The sequence below is a fragment of the Dipodomys merriami genome, unplaced genomic scaffold, assembly GCF_024711535.1.
Source record: "Dipodomys merriami isolate MVZ:Mamm:240054 unplaced genomic scaffold, mDipMer1.0.p SCAF_810, whole genome shotgun sequence".
NCBI lineage: Eukaryota > Metazoa > Chordata > Mammalia > Rodentia > Heteromyidae > Dipodomys > Dipodomys merriami.
Window position 1 is genome coordinate 95,400 of NW_027206414.1, and position 21,112 is coordinate 116,511.

The window sequence follows — 21,112 nt, forward strand, 5'->3', positions numbered from 1 at the left end:
TGCCTTTTTGGTGCCATACTGACCAAAAAGATTTCCAATTCTCACTTAGACGACCCTTCTCATTGTGATTAGCAGTAACCAGTCAAAAGCCTGGAATCTTTGAATTTCCAGGATTAATCTTCACCTGATATCTAAGCACATTCCTGACATTAATTGCCGTGACTTACTAACAATTTTTTTTTCTCAACACAGCCTTCTAATATCGGAAAAGTACATGAATTAAGAATTATTGTTAAGTCATTATTGGAAGGAGCAATTATATATTCAAATATAGGTTATTTATTTGGCATTTACTAGCTAAAGAATGTTTTGCCATTCCTGGGGCTGAACTCAGGGCCAGGGAACTCTTCCTGAGATTTTTCTTTTTCGTTTTTTTTTTTTTTTTTTTTTTTTTTTTTTGCTTAAGGTTTGCCCTCTACCACTTGAGGCACAGCACCATTTTATTTTCTGTTTATGTGGTACTGAGGAATTGAACCCAGGATTTCTTGCATTCTAAACAATCACTGTACCATGCAGCCACATTCCCAGAGCCCTAAATGACTTTCTTAATATGGCATTACTTTTTCATTCCATTACTATGTATTATAATTTAGGCTAGGTGGTAGAAAAGGAAGTGGAAAACAATACTAAGTCCAGAAAGGGTAACATTCCTATCACATCCCTAAAGAAGTACAGTGCTAAGACCTGCAGGACTCATAGGGATGTTGCATGTTACATTATTATATAAAAACATAAAAAGTAATCTCCGACATCCATAACATTCTACTTCCACTTTCAAGTTCAAGAGCCAAAAATCTAAGCCTTTTTTTGATTGGGTGCATTTCCTAGGAAGGAAGAAGGAGAATGTATAAGGTGATGTTGGAAACATATGTATATTGGCTCCCTGTTCACATTTTGGCACTTTTAAAAAGTGCTACTGACGAATTCCACATCTACTGTAATATGCTGTCTGCACAAAATGCAGATAAATGAACAAATTTATTCTGGTGGATAGTCACATATATTAACAAAATCCAGTTCTGGAAAAAAAAGTTACCAGTTTAAAGTATTGTCTATAAAATGGTTTTATGTCATATATGTAGTATTGAAATGATTAGTCCAGATTTCTTTGAGATTTTATGCTGTCTCAGTATTAAGATGTTCTCTAATTCCAGTAACATGGAAGCATAAAAGACATGATTTGAAAATCTCAGTAGTTTGAGAAGCAAAGGTACATAATAGTTACCTTCCTGCAGAGACATGTGATGGCATGTATGACTGATTGTATTATAGTTCTATTCTTTTTCCTCTTTATCTCAAATATTGCATATCTTGCATATTAGTCTGTCCTGCATCAGCTTCCTGTAGGTGAGATTTACCTCTACACTGCAATGTCAAGATGAGTCATGTGACTTACTTCGGTTTACAAAAATGAACCAGAAGTGGTCAAAGGCTATTTCTAGGGGAAGATTTCTATCCCATTGAATGTGTCTAAGAGCGAACTTCTTTACCCTTACCGATAAAAATAGCATATTTCCAGAGGGAATCTTTTTTCAACTATATACTGGAAGAATATATCATCTAAAATTGAAGCAAAACTCAAACACAGCAAGAATTAAGTGAATATTAAAATGTGATATTAATATGTTAATTTCTTACCATTCTCGTATGACTACAGCACATCAGAATTTAAGAAATACTAAACAAGTACTAAGTAAATAGATAACACTTCCTGTATGATGCTATTACATTTTTTAAATAAATAAGCATTCTCTATGTGATCACTTGAGGGGTTAACTTTTTCTATAAATGTGCTTAATCACTCTAGAGCACTGTATCTAACATCCACAATCATTATCAAGAACTTGTGATTGAGATGAGAAAGAAATATCTAGATTTCTCGCTTCTCTTTTCCTCTTCTCCTTTTTCTAGTGAGAATTCTCATCCTTTCTCCAAATTCTCCTATTAATAAAGAAAGAATGACACATTGTGGATATCAAGCAAAAGGCTTCAAAGCCAGAATTTTATTCTTTCAGAAATATATGAAATAAATCAGAGTGGCTCAAGGAAGAAGAAAAGCATGATTTTTCCCTTTCTGGCTTCAACAATAGAGTCTGAACACGACTCTAAAGATCTATTCAACAATTTTCCTTGGCTAATTTTTTAAAAATATTGTTTTTTAATAAGTATTAATTTTAACAATTAAAAAATTTAAAATATATAGTAATCTGTTTTTTGCTTTTAGTAGGCATGAAATAAGACTGCATTAACATAGTTTGAGTTGAGAGGCTAAATTTTATCAGAATCCAAACAAAATGAAAATTATATGATGTAAAGAAAATAGTTTTTAGGTAAATTTTCAACATGACATACACACAGGGACATCTTTTTTTCTTCTTTTCATCCACACTTCAATAAGCAGTTCATGTAATTCAAATAGCTGTGTTTCTTTCAGAAATAGATTACACATAAACAAGTTAAAAGACGAGAAGGAGTATTGGTGGTGCATTCTTTAAAAATAGCAGTCAAATAACTATTAACCATAATTCCAAAATAATAACAATCAAATGCTCTTGAAAAGAGAAGATTGTAAGCAGAATATACAAAAAGTGATAGTGCCAGAACTACTCCAGGAGTTGCTGCCTGATATTTAAGATTTCTAATAAATGACAATTTTCAATCAGGATTAAATGCTTTCAGGAACCAAATTTTTTCTAGTTATATTTTATTGAAGAAATATGTTGTTCAAAATTAATGAAAGGGTAACAGGTTATAACCTGTAGAAAGAATGCTTACACACTCATTGTGGTAGGCAGTATAATACCTTCCTAAAATATCTATAGTCCGGAAATATCTAATCAATCAAATGTAGATTTACATTTTATATATAAGTTGGTAAAATAATCACCTTTCATTACCCAAGGAACAAAAATTTGAATAATTATTATATGGGGAAAGTATACTCAAAAGTCCCAGCTGTAGTTCGAAAGGGACATCATTAGGTAAGAGTCATCAGAAAGATGTAAAGATGCTACATTAGAAGATTAAGGAAAAGACAAGAACAAACATACTGAAGTTTCTGGAAAGCTGAACAGGAAGTAAATGCCTTTTCCACTAGAATCACCTGAAAAATATTTTTGCTGTGTAGGAGGCACTATTTTAATCTAGTGAGACTTATTTTAGATTGTTGTCCTTCAGAAAAGTAAATGATAAATACAGATTATTCAAGACAATAATCTTGTGGAAATATTTTACAGCAGATTTGGTGTAGTAAGCTAAATCAACTACAGCCTTTTCAAGATTCAACTACAAGGATACCACGTGTCCTAGTTTCTGAGAATAAGAAAAAGTTGCCACCAGCTTTATACACATGTATGATGTACATACTACTAAGGGCCTTGCATTAATGAAGTCGTGAATTCCTAAATAATATTTAAACAAGAAGCTCCCTGTCTTCATTTTCATATTTGGGGATTGCTAAGGACCAAAGTTATGTAGAAGGCTAGGACAAGAATATAGAAATGAAATCTGTCTCCTGTTATTATAAAGATAATTTGTGTTATTTTGATTTACATTTTCTAAGGTAATAAAAAATAAGGTAAAACTGAAACAGTGACCCAATATTCTCTCCTTCCTAATTTTCCAACATAAATTAGAGAATCCAGTAAAGATAAGCAATCCCAGGATGGTATAGGATGTTATAGGATCAACAGATGGTGAAAAAGTAGTTAACAAAAATGGGTCCTATGGAACAATGGTGAAAAAATCTACACGTACATATTGTGATATAGCTAGAAAATAGTTTGCATTATGCTAAGTCTTTGACATTTTAGTTACTTTCATCTCTTAGGAAATGACTTTATTAATACTCAAGGGTTTGCAGCTTATAACCCAGCAACAAATAATGCTTCTAAATGTAAACAAGCATGATACTAAGAGTAACCAAGGCTACTAGCAGAGAACTTCTCAAACATGCAAAAGTATAGGCCTATTCAGATACAAGAAGCTTTAGACCTCCAAATAGACCAGACCAGAATATGACATCCCACCATCACATTATAATCCACATAGAATCCACTCAGACCAAGGAAAAGAACCTTAAAGCTGTCAAGGAGAAAAGATTAATCACCTATAAAGGGAAACCAATTCGAATCACCTCAGATTTCTCAGCAGAGACAATCAAAGCAAGAAGAGCCTGGAATGATGTATGACATGCCCTAAAAACAAACGACTATCAAACAAGAATTCTGTACCAGCTAAACTCTCCTTCATAACTGAATGCCAAATAAAAACCTTCCAGAGACAAGAAAAATTGAAACAATATATCTCTCCCAAGCCAGGCCTACAAAAGATACTTAAAGATATCCTACACATAGAAAACCAGCAAGACCACAATAAAGGCCAAGGAACTGTGCCCAAACTGAGCATCCAAGAACCATAGGAAGAACCCAGCTTTTCCAGCTCCTAAGAAGGTGGATATCATGGCAGGAACTCCCAAATACCTCACAGTCCTATCTCTTAACGTTAACGGACTTAACTCTGCAATTAAGCGACATACACTGTGTAGTCAGATTAAAAAACAAGACCCTTCTATCTGCTGTCTGCAGGAGTCACATCTTTCCCGTAAAAACAAACACATTTTCCTTCTTAAAGGCTGGAGCAAAATCTACCAAAAAAGCGGCCCACATAAACAGGCAGGCGTTGCAATCCTAATATTAGATAAAATAGACTTGAAATTAAAATTCGTGAGAAGAGATAAAGAAGGTCGCTACATACTAATTAAGGGATCTCTGCTTCAGAAGGATATTAAAATTCTAAATATCTATTTGCCAAACAATGGAGCACCAAAATTTATCCAAGAAACACTACTTTCCCTCAAATCTCATATAGATCCAAAGACATTAATTGTTGGGGATTTTAACACACCACTCTCCCCACTAGATAGATTAACTCGGCAAAATCTCAACAGAGAAACTACAGATCTAAACAGCTGCATAGATCAACTAGATTTCACAGACATCTACCGAACATTTCACCCAGCAGCATCAGAATACACGTTTTTCTCAGCAGCACATGGAACATTTTCTAAAATAGACCACATTTTAGGCCACAAAGCAAACTTGTCTAAATTCAGAAACATTGAAGTTATACCTTGCATTCTCTCTGACCACAAGGGAATAAAATTAGAACTCAACACCAAAAGCCACCAAAGAAAGTCCGGTATCATATGGAGGCTGAACAACACACTGCTGAATCACGAGTGGGTCATGGAAGAGATTAGAAAGGAAATTCAAATGTTCATGCTATTCAACAAAAATGAATACACAAATTACCAACTCCAATGGGAGACAGCAAAGGCAGTACTCAGAGGCAAGTTTATAGCTCTGAGCTCCTTCATTAACAAATTGGAGAGATCTGAAACCAACAATTTAATGACACATGTAAACCTCCTTGAAAAAAAGCAGCAAGATAAACCCCAATCTTAATTAAAATTAAATCAGAATTAAATGAAGTAGAATCCAAAAAAGCTATAGAAAGAATCAACAAAACAGAGTTGATTCTTCGAAAAAATTAACAAAATTGAGAGAACCTTAGCAAATCTTATCAGAAAAAGAAGAGTACAGAGCCAAATAAATAAACTCAGAGGTGAGAAGGGAAACATCACCACGGAAACAACCAAGATTCAAAACATTATAAGGGAATACTTCTCAAAACTTTATGTTAATAAGTTTGAGAACTTGACAGAAATGGACCTTTTCCTAGCAGATATTGACATGCCAAAATTAAACCAAGATGAGTTAAACCATATTAACAGGCCTATATCAAGCATTGCAATAGAAACAGCAATAAGAGACCTCCCAGCTAAGAAAAGTCCAGGACCAAATGGTTTTACAGCAGAATTTACAAGGTCTTCAAAGCGGGCTCACACCAATACTCCTCCAACTCTTCAATGAAATTGAAAGAGAAAGTTCACTACTGAACTCATTCTATAAAGCCATCATTTCCCTCATCCCTAAACCAGGCAGGGACTCATCATAGAAAGATAACTATAGACCCATTTCTTTGATGAACATTGATGCAAAACTTCTCAACAAAAATTTTGGCCAATCGACTTCAACAATTCATTCAAAAAAATCATACACCACGATCAAATAGGATTCATTTCATTGAGTCAAAGCTGGTTCAATATACATAAATCAATTATTATTATTCAACACATTATCACGAGCAAGAATAAGAACCACATGGCTATCTCAATAGATGGAGAAAAAGCATTCGACAAGATCCAACACCCTTTTATGATGAAGGCTCTGGAAAAATTAGGAATCCATGGAACATTCCTCAATACCATAAAGGCTGTATATGACAAACCTACAACCAGCATTATACTTAATGGTGAAAAAATAAAGCCATTTCCTCTTAACTCAAGAACAAGACAAGGATGTCCACTCGCTCCACTTCTCCTCAATCTCGTATTAGAATGCCTAGCTACAGCAATAAGACAGGATGTAGACATAATGGGGATCCAAATAGGGAAAGAATAAATAAAATTGTCCCTTTTTGCAGATAACATGATCTTGAATTTAAAGCATCCCATAGACTCCACTCCCAAATTACTGAAGCTGATACAAAACTTTGGCAAAGTAGCAGGGTATAAAATTAACCCCCCAAAATCAATGGCTTTTCTCTTTGCCAACAATGAGAAAAGTGGGGCGGTAATTACGAAAGCAACACCATTTGTAATAGCCCCACAAAAAATAAAGTACCTACGAATTAACTTAACCAAAGAAGTAAAGGACCTCTATGATGAAAACTTTTAAATCTTGAAAAAGGAAATCAAAACATAACTTAGAAAATGGCAAAAACTCCCATGCTCCTGGATTGGAAAGTTTAACATCGTGAAAACCGCAATGCTTCCCAAGGCTATCTACAAATTCAACGCGATACCTATCAAAATACCAACGTCATTCTTCAAGGAAATAGAAGAGGAAAACCAAAAATTCATATGGAGCAATAAAAGACCCAGAATAGCAAAATACACTGCTCCACGGAAAGAACACTGCTGGAGAAATATCAACACCAAATTTCAAACTCTACTATAAAGCCATAGTAATCATAGGAGTTTGATATTGGCATAAGAACAGACCTCAAGACCAATGGAATAGAATTTAAAACCCAGAAATGAACCTACAGACCTATAACCATCTAATCTTTGATAATGGAGCTAAAACAATAGAATGGAAGAATGACAGCCTCTTCAGTAAATGGTGCTGACAAAATTGGTTAACTATTTGTAGAAAACTAAAGCTAGATCCTTATATACCACCCTGCACCAGAATTAACTCCAAATGGATTAAAGACCTTGGAGTCAAAGCAGACACTCAGAAACATTACAGGATGGAATACGATGGAATAGTAGAAACCCTAGGTCTCCTTGGTGCAGGGCGAAATTTTCTTAATAGAGACACGGAAACACAACAAATCAAAGAGAAGTTGGACAAATTGGATTGAATGAAGTTGCAGAGTTTCTGCATGGCAAAGGACATAGCTAGCAACATAAATTGTAAGCCCACGGATTGGGAGAAGATTTTCATTATCCATACAACAGACAAGGGTCTCATATCTAAAATATACTTGGAACCCAATAAATCAAATCCCCCAACAACTAATCCTCAATGAAACAACTGCCCAATAAAAAAGTGGGCTAAAGACTTAAAGAGACACTTCTCTGAAGGATGGCCAATAGACACATGAAGAAATGCTCAACATCCCTAGCCATAATAGAAATGCAAATCAAAACAACATTGAGATAACTCCTCACTCCGGTTAGAATGGCAATAATCAAGAACTCTAACAACAACAGATGCTGGAGGGGATGTGGACAGAAGGGAACCTTACATCATTGGTGTGGGAATGTACACTTGTTCAACCACTTTGGAAAGCAGTATGGAGGTTCCTCAAAGACTTCACATAGAGCTCCCCTATGTCCCAGGAATCCCACTTTTGGGCATTTACCCAAATGTTTACAAACAAGACCATACTAAAGCTACCAGCACAACTATGTTTATTTCAGTATTATTTACCATAGTTAAGATCTGGAACCAACCCAGATGCCCCTCAGTACATGAATGGATCATGAAAATGTGGTATATATACACAATGGAATTCTATGCTTCCATCAGAAAGAGTGATATTGACCCATTTGTTAGGAAATGGAAAAACTTGGAAAAAATTATATTAAGTGAAGTAAGCCAGGCCCAAAGAAACATAGGTCACATGGTTTCCCTTATTTGCAATATCTAGTATATGTATGAGTGAAGCGGAAAAGGTCAGATAATGTGATGTTAGGAAAATGAACCCTTAGATATGTATTTTAATGTTTTTTAATTTCATGCATTTGTTTCTAACCCATTTATTGGACTTTCTCTTTGTTACTGTGTATGTCCCTCCACCACAGTATAACCTTTGCTTTCACTATATATAGTGATGTCAGTAATACTTGTGAGGAGATGGGAAAAACAAGTCGTTTAAGGATACAGGTGGACCTGTTGCAACAATGAGAAGTACAAGTTGTCATGTCGAAAACAAGCTTTACAACTTTGGTGCCGGGGGGGGGGGGCACGGCGGGAGGAGTAGGTGAGGGGGGTTGGGGGGAGGCTGGGAAGAGTTGTGAAATGTAAACAAAGGAGGAGGCTGCAATGCCTGATAAGAAATGTACGCATTATCCTGCTCATGTAATTGTAACCCCTCTGTACAGTATGTTCACAAAAAAATAAAATAAAATTATATAAAAAAAAAAAAGAACTGAGAAGGAGCAAATATCTTCACCCTGCAGATCACAGACCAGAGATGACCCAGGAACCAACATTCTGGCAGTATGAGTAGAAGCCTGACATAGCACAGGAGGGAAGGCCACCCTTTCCCCACCCCACTACCAGAAATCTCCATCTTTGATACCGGCAAAGGCCCGGCTGAGCAGTTAGCGCCAACTCAGGCTTTGGGAGAAAACAAGATAGTCATTTAGTAGGTCACCGGAACCTGCCCAGACTTGCCAGGCTCAAGTCCACCCTGGAAAAAGTCACCCACCGCAGGCAGAGGAATATTCACCCTTTCTTCACTGGGTAAACAGAGCCAGAGGCTGCCCCTCCCTACAGCAGCCTATACAATCAATTGAACTTCTGTAAACATAAACCCTGAGAATGGCTCCAGGCTGGGCTCTGTGAGTGTCTCAAGCTAGCCCCTCAGGGAAAAGCTACTGTTTGCTGAAAGGCCTCAACTCTACCCAGAACTTAGCCTCAGCACAGCATCTCCAAGCTAGAATAAACAGCCATCTCCATCTTTTGTAATACTCAAAACAGATCTCCCTCCCACTGAACTAGCCTGGGAGGAGGATCACAAAATCCTGGGTAAAGCAGAACATATTTCTGCTTGCCCAAACTAAACTAAGTTACCAATCAAGCCACAGAAAAACTAAATACCACGAGCAGACCAGAGACTCCACCTAGAGACTGGTTACAAACACAAGGGAGATACAGAATCTTCCCATCCCCCGCTCTAAAAAATAAAAGAAAAATTTTTGTACCTTATTTTTAATTGTTTTAATTTGTAATTGTTTTTAAATTTTGTTTCTATTATTTTTTCTTTTCATCCTCATATAATTTTTATTTTAGGTGTATATGTGTGGGTGCTTTTTTATCTCTACTGATCTTTTGATCCTTTTTCTTTCTTCCTTTCTTTTCTCATTTTTTTCACTTCTTCTCTTTCATTCTTGTCTGCATGACTTAATTGCTGTTCTGCTCATCCTCAGATATACATGTCGTCAATTATTAGATCTTATACCCCAACGTGTACACACTTAATCCAGAAATTTATTACTCAATTCAAATTCGTAGACTTAAAATCCTTAATAGCATCATTACCTCTTTATACCCATGTAATACTTAATTTTTTTTTATTTTTCTAGTTTTTCATGTCTCCTTTCTATCCCTCCCCTCCTCTTATCCCATCCACATTCTTCTCTGAATATTATTTCTTCAAACTTGCAGTTTTTAAGGGTTTCGCTTTTTAATTTTAAATTTTAGGTTTTCCATTTTTTCTTGTCCCTCTTTTTTTTTTTACTTCTTTTTTCTTTATTCTTTCTTTTCTTTTTCTTTTTTCTTTTTTTTCTCTCTTCTAACATTCTGTCCAATCCATTTCCTTCTTTGAAATCAGGACTTGGTTAAGTCCACTCTCCCTCACCTTCTCATATGCCTCTAATCCTTTTTCTCCCCACATTCTTGCTAAGCCTAATCATTTCGTGTTGCAAAATTCTGCTTTGCTGTTCTTAGGCAATTAAGACATAGTTGTTTGATGTTGAATAGATTGTATCTCTTGAAGTAGATTGTATCTGCAGACTTTTGACTGTGCAACTATGGATTTTGGTTGATGCTTACCTTACAACAGTGTTCTAGCATAAAACTGGTGTTACTTTCATGCCAAATTGGCAGAACAAACCGGAAAAACATAAGAAAAATGGCAAGTCTGGGGATGTCAACTCCCACTCATGACAATCAGGGGACAGAACAGATAATAAATAATGCAGAGGTGAGTTCCCAAAAAGCCTACAAACACTTCAGGTAAACAGGGTAAATGAATAGAGTGAAAACATGCAAAAGTCTCAGTGTGAGCATGGCAAGGATAGAGGGAAGGCAAAAAAATATCAATACATGAGTGTCATGAGCGTGAGGAAGCTACTCAAAGATTGATACAGGAATTTCGTGAGCAGATTGAGAACACTAAAAAAGAAAAAAAAGGAATTGGGGGAGAAGGTTGAGATCTGTCAAAGAGATAGATAGGAATTGTGTGAGTTGGCTGAGAACAGATGAAGAGAAAGTCAGGAATGGCATGAGCAGGCTGAGAACACTCGAAGAGAACTACAAGAATTGCATGCACGTGAGGAAGCTAATCAAAGAGAAATATAGGAACTGAGAGATCGGGATGAGAATAGACTAAAATCAATAGATGCATTCAAGGTATCCATAAACAGAGAGCTGAAAGAACTCAGGGAGACCACAAAGGGAATGCTGAATGGAGCCCAACAGAAGGAATAGCAGTCCAAGGAAAGCATAACCAATCAACTAAGTGATTTGAGAATATACACTAAACACCAAATTAAGGAAGTAAAGAAGTTCATAGAAGATCTAAAAAAAAACTCCAACACAGAATTTGAAGCCATCAAAACCGACCAATTAGAAGGAAAAGAAATAAAAACAAAGTAGAAAGTCTTGACAATAGGTTAGACCATGCAGAAGATCAAATCTCAGGTATTGAAGAAATACCAGGTATTAAAGAGAAAGAACATACAACCATCCAAGACAAATTCAAGAAATATGACAGATCTATTCAACATTTGGAAGACATCATCAGAAGGCCTAATTTGAGTATAATGGGTATAGAGGAACACATAGAGAGAGAAGTTAATGGTCTAGGAAATTTGTTTAACAGGATACTAACAGAGAACTTCCCAAAATGCAAAAAGATAGGCCTATTCTGATACAAGAAGCTTTTACAAGTCCAAGTAGGCCAGACCGAAACAGGACATCTCACAAACAAAATATAATCTGCAAAGGATCAATTCAGACCAAGGAAAAGATCCTTAAAGCTGTCAAGGAGAAAAGATCAATCACCTATAAAGGGAAACCAATTAGAATCACCTCAGATTTCTAAGCACCACTAAAGCAAGAAGAGCTTGGGATCATGTATGCCATGCCGTAAAGAGAAACAACTATCAACCAAGAATCCTGTACCCAGCTAAACTCTCCTTCATAACTGAAGGACAAATAAAAACCTTCCATAGCAAAGAAAAATTGAAACAATATATCTCTCCGAAGCCAGGCCTAAAAAGATACTTAAAGATATCCTACACATAGAAAACCAACAAGACCACAATAAAGGCCAAGAAACTGTGCCCAAACTGAGAATCCAAGAACCCAGTTTTCGCAGCTCCCAAGAAGGTGGATAAAATGGCAGGAACTCCCAAATCCCTCTCAGTCCTATCTTTCAACATTAATGGAATGAATGCTCCAATTCAGCAACATAGACTGTCTAGTTGTATTAAAAAGCAAGATCCTTCTATCTGATGCCTTCAGGAGTCACATCTTGCCCATAAAAACAAACTCATTTTCAATGTGAAAAGCTGGAACAAAATCTACCAAGCAAACGGCCCCCATAAACAGGCAGGTGTTGCAATCCTCCTATCAGATACAATAGACTTCAAATTAAAATCAATGAGAAGAGATAAGGAAGCTCGCTACATACAAATTAAGGGATCCATCCTTGAGCAGGATATTACAATTCTAAATATCTCTTCGCCAAACAATGGAGCACCCAAATTTACTCAAGAAAAACTACTCTCCCTCAAATCCCACATAGGTCCAAAGACATTAATGTTGGGGACTTTAACACATCACTCTCCCCACTAGATAAATCAACTTGGCAAAAACTCAACAGAGAAACCGCATACCTAAAAAACTGCATAGATCAACTAGATTTAACAGACATCTACCGAATATTTCACCTATCAGCATCAGAATACACGTTTTTCTCAGCAGCACATGGAACATTTCCCAAAATAGACCACATTTTAGGTCACAAAGCCAAATTGTCCAAATTCAGAAACACTGAAATTATACCTTGCATTCTCTCAGACCACAGGGGAAGAAAATTTGAACTCAACACCAAAATCCACCAAAGAAAGTCCTGTAACACATGGAGGCTGAACAACACTGTTGGACCACCAGTGGGTCATGAAAGTGATTAGACATGAAATTCAAGTATTCATGATATTCAACAAAAATGTACGCACAAATTACCTGCTCCTCTGCGACATAGCAAAGGCAGTACTCATAGGCAAAGTATAGGTCTGAGTTCCTACATCAACTAATTGGAGAGATCTTAAACCAACAATTTAATGAGACCTCTGAGCCTCCTTGAAAGAGAGCAGCAAGATAAACTTCAATCTAGGAGATGGAAAGAAATAATTGAATTAAATAATTAAATTAAATTAAATAAATAAATTAAATAAATAAATCAGAATATAAATTAACTAGAATACAAAAAGACCATAGAAAGAATCAACAAAACAAAGAGTTTGTTCTTGGAAAAAATTAACAAAATAAACAGAGCCTAAGCAAACCTTATCAGAAAAAGATGAGAACACACCCAAATAAATAAACTCAGAGATGAGAATGGAAACATTACCACAAAAACAACCAACACTCAGAACATTATATGGGAATACTTCTCAAACCTTTATGCTCATAAATTTGAGAACTTAGCAGAAATGGAACTTTATCTAGCAAATATCAATATGGAGAAGCTAAACCAAGATGAGTTAAGCCATATTAAGAGGTCCATATCAAGCATTGAAATAGAAACAGTTATAAGCGGCCTCCCATCTAAGAAAAGGACCAGATGGTTTTACAAGAGAATTCAACAAGACCTTCCAATCAAAACTCACACCAATATTGCTTCAACTCTTCAATGAAATTGAAAGAGAAAGTTCACTACCGAATTAATTCTATAAAGCTATAATAACCCTCATCCCATAACCAGGCATGGATTCATCAAAGAAAAAGAACTACAGACCCATTTCTTTGATTAACATTGATGCAATATTTTTCAACAAAATTTTGGACAATCGACCTCAACAATTCATCCAAAAAATCATACACCACGATCAAACAGGTTTCATTTCAGGGATGCAAAGCTGGTTCAATATATGCAAATCAATTAACATAATTAATCACATCAACACTAGCAAGGATAAGAACCACATGGTTACCTCCATAGATGAAGAAAAAAATTGACAAGATCTAACACCCATTCAAGATTAATGTTCTGGAAAAATTAGGAATCTATGGAACCTTCCTCAATACAATAAAGGCTGTATATGAGAAACCTACATTAAGTATTATACTCAATAGTGAAAAAATAAAGCCATTTCCTCTAAAATCAGGAAAGAGACAAGGATATCCACTCTCCCCACTGTTCTTCAATCTAGTATTAGAATGCCAAGCTACAGCAATAAGACAATATGCAAACATAAAGGGGATTCAAATAGGGAAAGAAGAAGTAAAACTCTCCCTCTTTTCAGATGACATGAACTTGTGTTTAAAGAATCCCATAGACTCCACTCCCAAATTACTCAAGGTGATCCAAAACTTTTGGCAAAATAGCAGCGTATAAAATTAATCCTCAAAAATCAATGGCTTTTCTGTATGTCAGCAGTGAGAATTGTGTGGCTGAAATTAGGAAAGCAACTCCATTTGTAATAGCCCGACACACAAAAAATAAAATACCATGGTTAACTTAACCAAATAAGTGAAAGGTCTTTATGATGAAAACTTTAAAAACCTGATAAAGGAAATCAACATAGAACTTAGAAGGTGGCAAAAAATTCCCATGCTCCTGGATTGGAAATATCAATATCGAGAAAATGGCAATATTTCCCAAGGCTATCTGCCAATTCAATGCGATACCTATCAATATTCCTACCTCCTTCTTGAAGGAAATAGAAGAGGCAATCCAAAAATTCATATGGAACATAAAAAAACCCGAATAGCAAAAACAATCCTTAACAGAAACAACAGTGCTGGAGGCATATCAGTACCAAATTTCAAGCTCTACTACAAAGCCATAGTAATCAAAACAGCTTGGTACCGGCACATTGGACCTCAGGACAAATGGAATAGAATTGAAAACCCAGAAATGAACCTACAGACATATAGCCATCTAATCTTCGATAATGGAGCTAAAAATTAGAATGGAAGAAAGACAGCCTCTTCAGTAAATGGTTCGGGCAAAACTGGTTAACTACTTGTAGAAAAATAAATCTAGAACTTTATATTTCACCCTGCACCAGAATCAACTAAAAGAGGCTCAAAGACCACGGAGACAAAGTATACACCCTGAATACATTACAGGACCGAATAGAAGAAACCCTAGGTCACCTTGGCACAGGATGACATTTTGTTAACAGAGACCAAGAAACACAAAAAATCAAAGAAAGGTTGGACAAATGGTATTGCGGGAAATTGCAGAGCTTCTGCATGGCAAAGGACATAGCTAGCAAGATCAATAGAAAGCCCAGGGATTGGAAAAAGATCTTCACTAGCCATATAATGGACAAGGGTCTCATATCTAAAATATGCCTGGAAATCAAAAAATTAAATCCCTGAACAACAAATCTTCAAAGAAACAACTGGCCAATTAATAAGTAGGCTAAAAATTTAAAGAGAAACTCCTCTGAAGAGGAAAGAAAGATGGCCAATAGATACATGAAGAAATTCCCAACATCTTGCCATAAAAGAAATGCAAATCAAAACAACATTGAGATACCACCTCATCCCAGTTAGAATGGCGATAATCAAGAACTCTAATAACAACAGATATTGTAGAGTATGTGGACATTGTTGGTGGGTGCATAAGCTTGTTCAACCACTTTGGAAAGCAGTATGGAGGTTCCTCCAAAGACTCCACATAGAGCCCCCCTATGACTCAGCAATCCCACTTTGGGCATTTATCCAAATGATCACAAACAAGACCACGCTAAACCTACCAGCACAACTATGTTTATTGCAGCATTATTTACCATAGCTAAGATCTGGAACCAACCCAGATGCCCCACAGTAGATGAATGATCAAGAAAATGTCATATAGGTACACAATGAAATTTTGTGCCTCCATCAGAAAGAATGACATTGCCCCATTTGTTAGGAAATGGAAAGACTTGGAAAAATTATATTAAGTGAAGTAAGTGAGGCCTAAATAAACATAGGTCCCATGGCTTTTCTTATTTGCAACAACTGGTATATATCTGAGTCAAGCAGAAAAGGTCAGATAAGTTGCTGTTAAGGAAATGAACCCTAAGATATGTGTTCAAATGCTTTTTTTTTCTTTCATGAGATTGTTTCTAAAATGTTTAGAAGATTATTTATTGGTTCCTTTGTATGTCCATCCCTCATGATATAACCCCTGCTTTCACTGTATATGATGTTTGTGTAATTTGAGAAGGGAGAGGGGAAAAAACAAATCGTTAAATCAGGGATACAGGTGGACCCATTGCAACAATGAGATATACAAAACGTTATGTCGAAAAACAAACTTTACAACTTTGGTGTGGGGGGGGGCAGGTGGATAAGGAGGATTCGCTGTGGGGGGGGACGTGGGCAGGATGGGAAGAGATGGGAAGGGGAAACAAATAGGAGGCTACAATGCTTGATAAGAAATGTACTCATTATCTTGCACATGTAATTTAACTCCTGTGTACTAGCACAAGACCAGACTCCAGGGCCAATGGAATAGAATTGAAAAGCCAGAAATGAACCTGAAGACATATAACCATCTAATTTTTGGTAAGCGAGCTAAAAAAATAGAATGGAAGAATGACAGCCTCCTCAGTAAATGGTGCTGGCAAAATTGGTTAACTACTTGTAGAAAACTATAGCTAGATCCTTATATATTACCCTTCACCAGAATCAACTCCCAATGCATCAAAGATCTCCGAGTCAAAGCAGACACTCTGAAAATATTACATGATGGAATAGGAGAAACCCTAGGTCTCCTTGGCACAAGCTGAAATTTTCTTAATGGAGACCCAGAAACACAACAAATCAGTGAACGTTTGGACAAATGGGATTGCATGAAATTGCAGAGTGTCTGCATGGCAAAGGACATAGCTAGCAACATCAATAGAAAGCCCACGGATTGGGAGAAGATCTTCACTAGCCATACAACAGACAAGGGTCTCATATCTAAAATATACCTGGAACTTAACCCCTCTGTACAGTATGTTCACAAATAAAATAAAATTAAATTAAAAAAAATTAAATTCCCCAACAACAAATCTTCAAAGAAACAACTGCCCAATTAATAAGTGGGCTAAAGACTTTTGGAGTGTGTTCTTTACTCATATAAAACTTCTCTGTAACCTTCTGATTGAAAGTATTACAAAAGGAAACAATATGCCATTTGAAGGCCAGCATAGAACAAAAGAAAATCTTTGTTTTAAAAGTGGTCTGCTGCAAACAAACAAACACATGGATGTTTTAAAGTGTCTTATGCATGGATGTTTCACTCTTGATGTGATTTTCTTGTTGCAGGACTCAGTTATCAATTCCTTTAGTCTGGTCTGGAGTTTTCCATAGCAATAAGGATTCCAAAAAAGCAGGATCCAGTAAGTATGATCAGCAAAAGCAGCCTCTTCTCAGACCAGTACTCTTTTAAGGAGGCTCCCAAAGAAATATCTGCTGTTTGTTTTGTTCGTTTAGTTTGTGCTGGTTCTGGGGCTTGAACTCAGAGGCTGGACCCTGTCCCTGTACAGTGTCCTTGCCCACGTGCCCCCAAAGCTAGTAATCTACTGTTTAAGCCAAAAGTGCACTTCTGGATTTTTTGGTATTTAATTACAGATCAGAATTTGACACACTCTCCTGTCTGGTTTGGCTTTGAACTGAGACACTAAGAAAGCTAAGTGACATCAACTTTATGGACTTCCCTTTTGAACCAAGAAATACTAGATGAAGCTAATTATTAGGCTAATATTTGACAATTTGTAAAAGAAGAAAATATGTTCAGCAAAGGATCCATAACTTAAAAAACTCAGTACATATAGGTGCACTCAATCATTTTGGTATTATTTTCTCTGCTTGGCAGGATTATTATTGACTTCGTCATTCCTTTTGTGAAAACTTAAAGTAATATTTGCAATTTTTACTTGGTCGTGGGGCTTAAACTCTGATCCTGGGCACTGTCCCTCAGCTCTTCAGCTCAAGTTGAGTGCTCTACCACTTTAGCTACAACACCACTACCAGGTTTCTTGTGGTTAATTGAAGATAAGGGTTTCATGTACTTTCCTGACCAGGCTGGCTTTGAACCAAGATCCTCTGGTCTCAACCTCCTGAATAGCCAGGATTACAGGCATAATCCAGCAGCACCTGGCTCATATTTGCATTTAGTGCACTTAATGACACTAAGTATACAAAGAATGGAAATCTGAATCAAATGATGTGACATTGCAGCTTTTCCGAATAATTGAGGTAGCAATAAATATGTTTTCCTTTTCCATTTTGTTACATTAATGCCTCATGAGCTATAGGACCCTCAGATTACCATCTCTTCCCTCTGTGTAGGTGTATTTAATATTAGGAAATGTTCATAGAGAAATAAAGAAAGACAGGTTTTTAGAAAGCAAAGTTAATCAGGAGATATATTTATCACACAGAGATTAAGAACTATGCTAAGAGATTTAGAATGTTAAAGGCAATGAGGAATAAGCCTAGTTGATAACTTGATCTTCAATAACTAAAAATGGTTCCTTAGAACGGTTTCTGTTATACCTTATTGACTATCACTTATTCCTTTTATCTGGAGTTATTCCTTCTCTTCTGTCACAGCTGTTAATTAGCCTCTGTCTTTTTGGTGCCAGGACTGGCCCAAAGGTTTCTAAATCTCACTTAGATTACCCTTCTCATTGTGATTAGCAGTGACCACTCAAAAGCCTACAATCTTTGAATTTCCAGAATTAATCTTCCTGACATCTAAGCACATTCCTGGCATTAATTGCTGTGACCTAATGAACAAAACTTTTTTTTTCCAACACAGTATCCAAATATTGGTAAAGTACATTAATTAGGTACTATCTCCAGGTATCAGTATGGATGGAGCAATTGTATATTCCAAGTATGGGTTTTTTTATTTTGCATTTACTAACTAAATATTTGTTGTTGTTGTTGTTGTTGTTTTGCCAGTCCTGGGGCTTAAACTCAGGGCTAAAGAATTATCCTTCAGCTTTTTTTTTTGCTCGAGTTAACCCTCTACCACTTGAGGCACAGCACCACTTCCAGTGTTTCTTATTCTATTTATGTGTACTGAGGAATTGAACACAGGGTTTCATGCATGCTAGGCAATCACGGTAGCATGAAGCCATATTCCCAGAGCCCTAAAAGACTTTTGTAAGATGGCTTTACATTTTCATTCTGTAACAATGTATCATAATTTTGGCCAGAAATTTTTGCTAGGAAAGGACATTGAACCCAATACTGAGTCCAATAATGCTAGATGGACAACGAATAACTGTCACAGTCTAGCCAGGGCACAGAGGGGCTTACCGCATGTAGCTGGTACAACAGACTGAGCGAGACAGCTCCTGAACCACAGCTCACCTCCAGAATGAGAGGGCCCCCTTGGTTCCAGCCACTTGGGGATGCTGGACCACCTCTCCAGCACCCATTCAAATAGTTCTTAAAAGAGAGAGAGTGAAAGAAAGATGGTCAGAATTACACTTAAGCCAGTTGCCAGTGGCTCAGGTCCACAATCCTAACTACACAGGAGGCTAAATCTGACGATCATGGTTCACAGTCAGCCTGGGCAGGAACATCTATGGGACTCTTATCTCCAAAGAACCACCAGAAAATCATAAGTGGCACTGTGACTCAAGTGGTAGAGCATTAGCCTTGAGCTGAAGAGCTCGGGGACAGTGCCCAGGCCCAGAGTTCAAGCCTCACGACTGACAAGCAGTGAATTTCCCACCACAAGAAGTGGACTGAATAGCACCCATTGTCCTAGGGAGCATGGCAGAAGAGTTATGAGTAGGTCACCCAGCTTCTCTGTTCCTCAATTTCCCCAGCTGCAAAACTGAACAAAGTGAAGGAACCCTTTCCTCATGGGGATAGAGTAATAATGAAAGAGCCATGTTTTGTTTCATATTCCTATACCTGTCGCACCTTTAATAACACACACCATCTGAGCTTTTTCCGGGTATCTTCCTGTCATATTCTCACAGAATTGCTGAGAACTGTATCTGACTGCCGCTCCCTCTGTGCCTGGCCCTGCTCCGGAGATCCCTCTGTAGTAATCCCTTGTTTCCTCACAACTGTCCCATGAGGAGACTGAGGTCTGATGGTCAAAGCCAAACTCAGAATTTCACCTGTGTCCAAGAATTGGCTGCCGTGGACTAAGTTTGGAAAAATCCATCTAAATAAATTACTGAGTGTGACACTATGTGTCTACCATCCCAAATACAGAGGACTGGGCCTGGTGGTGCATGCCTGTCACAGATAGGAGGACCGCAATTCAGCCCAGCTTGAGTATATATTAAGCCTCAATCTCGGAAATGCCCAAAACAGAAAAGCTTGACTCGCATGGTAGAAGACCTGACTGGCAAGCCTAAGGCCTTGAGGTCAAACCATAATATACCAAAAAGAATCAGAGGTCCAGTGCCTCAAGCTCATGTCTATAATCCTATCTACTCAGGTGCCTTAGATCTGAAGATCACAGCTCAAGATTTAACATAGGGTTGGCCTCGCCCATCAGACGTCATGATGAGAAGACATGGAGTCTGACCTATGTTGCTCTGCTCCATACTAGCAGGGCTCATATGCTTACTAAGTGTTGGCCAAGCTCTCTGACCCCCTGGGAAGCCACCCAATGTGAGCTGCACTCCCAGGTTCTCCCAAACTCCCACTGCCACTAACCAGGCCCAAGGGAGTACACAGCTCCAGGGCACACAGATCTCTTGTTCTTTTAACAGTGCTGAGTCCCCTTCAAGCGTCCCTCCCTTCCAGGTCCCTAGAGCTCAGCTGTGAATCCCATGCACCCCCGAAAAGATAGCAGGTAGAAGTTGCCATACCAGTCTCCTTGTTACAATGCACATCTACACAGACACACACAGACACACAGACACACAGACACACAGACACACACACACACACACACACACACACACACACACACATCCAGACCTGTGACAGAAGACTTGTGAATGCAGCACCTGCATTTTGCCAAATGATCACTCACCTGAGTAAAGTCAGGCTGAACAAGGAGAAAGATGATCTCTCTCTCTCTGTGTCTCTCTTTCTGTCTCTCTCTGTGTCTCTCTCTGTATCTCTCTGTCTCTCTATATCTCTGTCTCTCCCCATCTCTGTCTCTCTCCATCACTGTCTCTGTCTCTCTGTCTCTGTCTCTGTCTGTCTCTGTGTCTGTCTCTCTCTCTCTCTCTCTCTCTTTCTCTCTCTCTCTCACACACACACAGACTCAGAGCAGTCCCTCTCCTGAGTTTGTGGGAGACCAGATGGACCAGGAGCACCAGCAGAAGTTG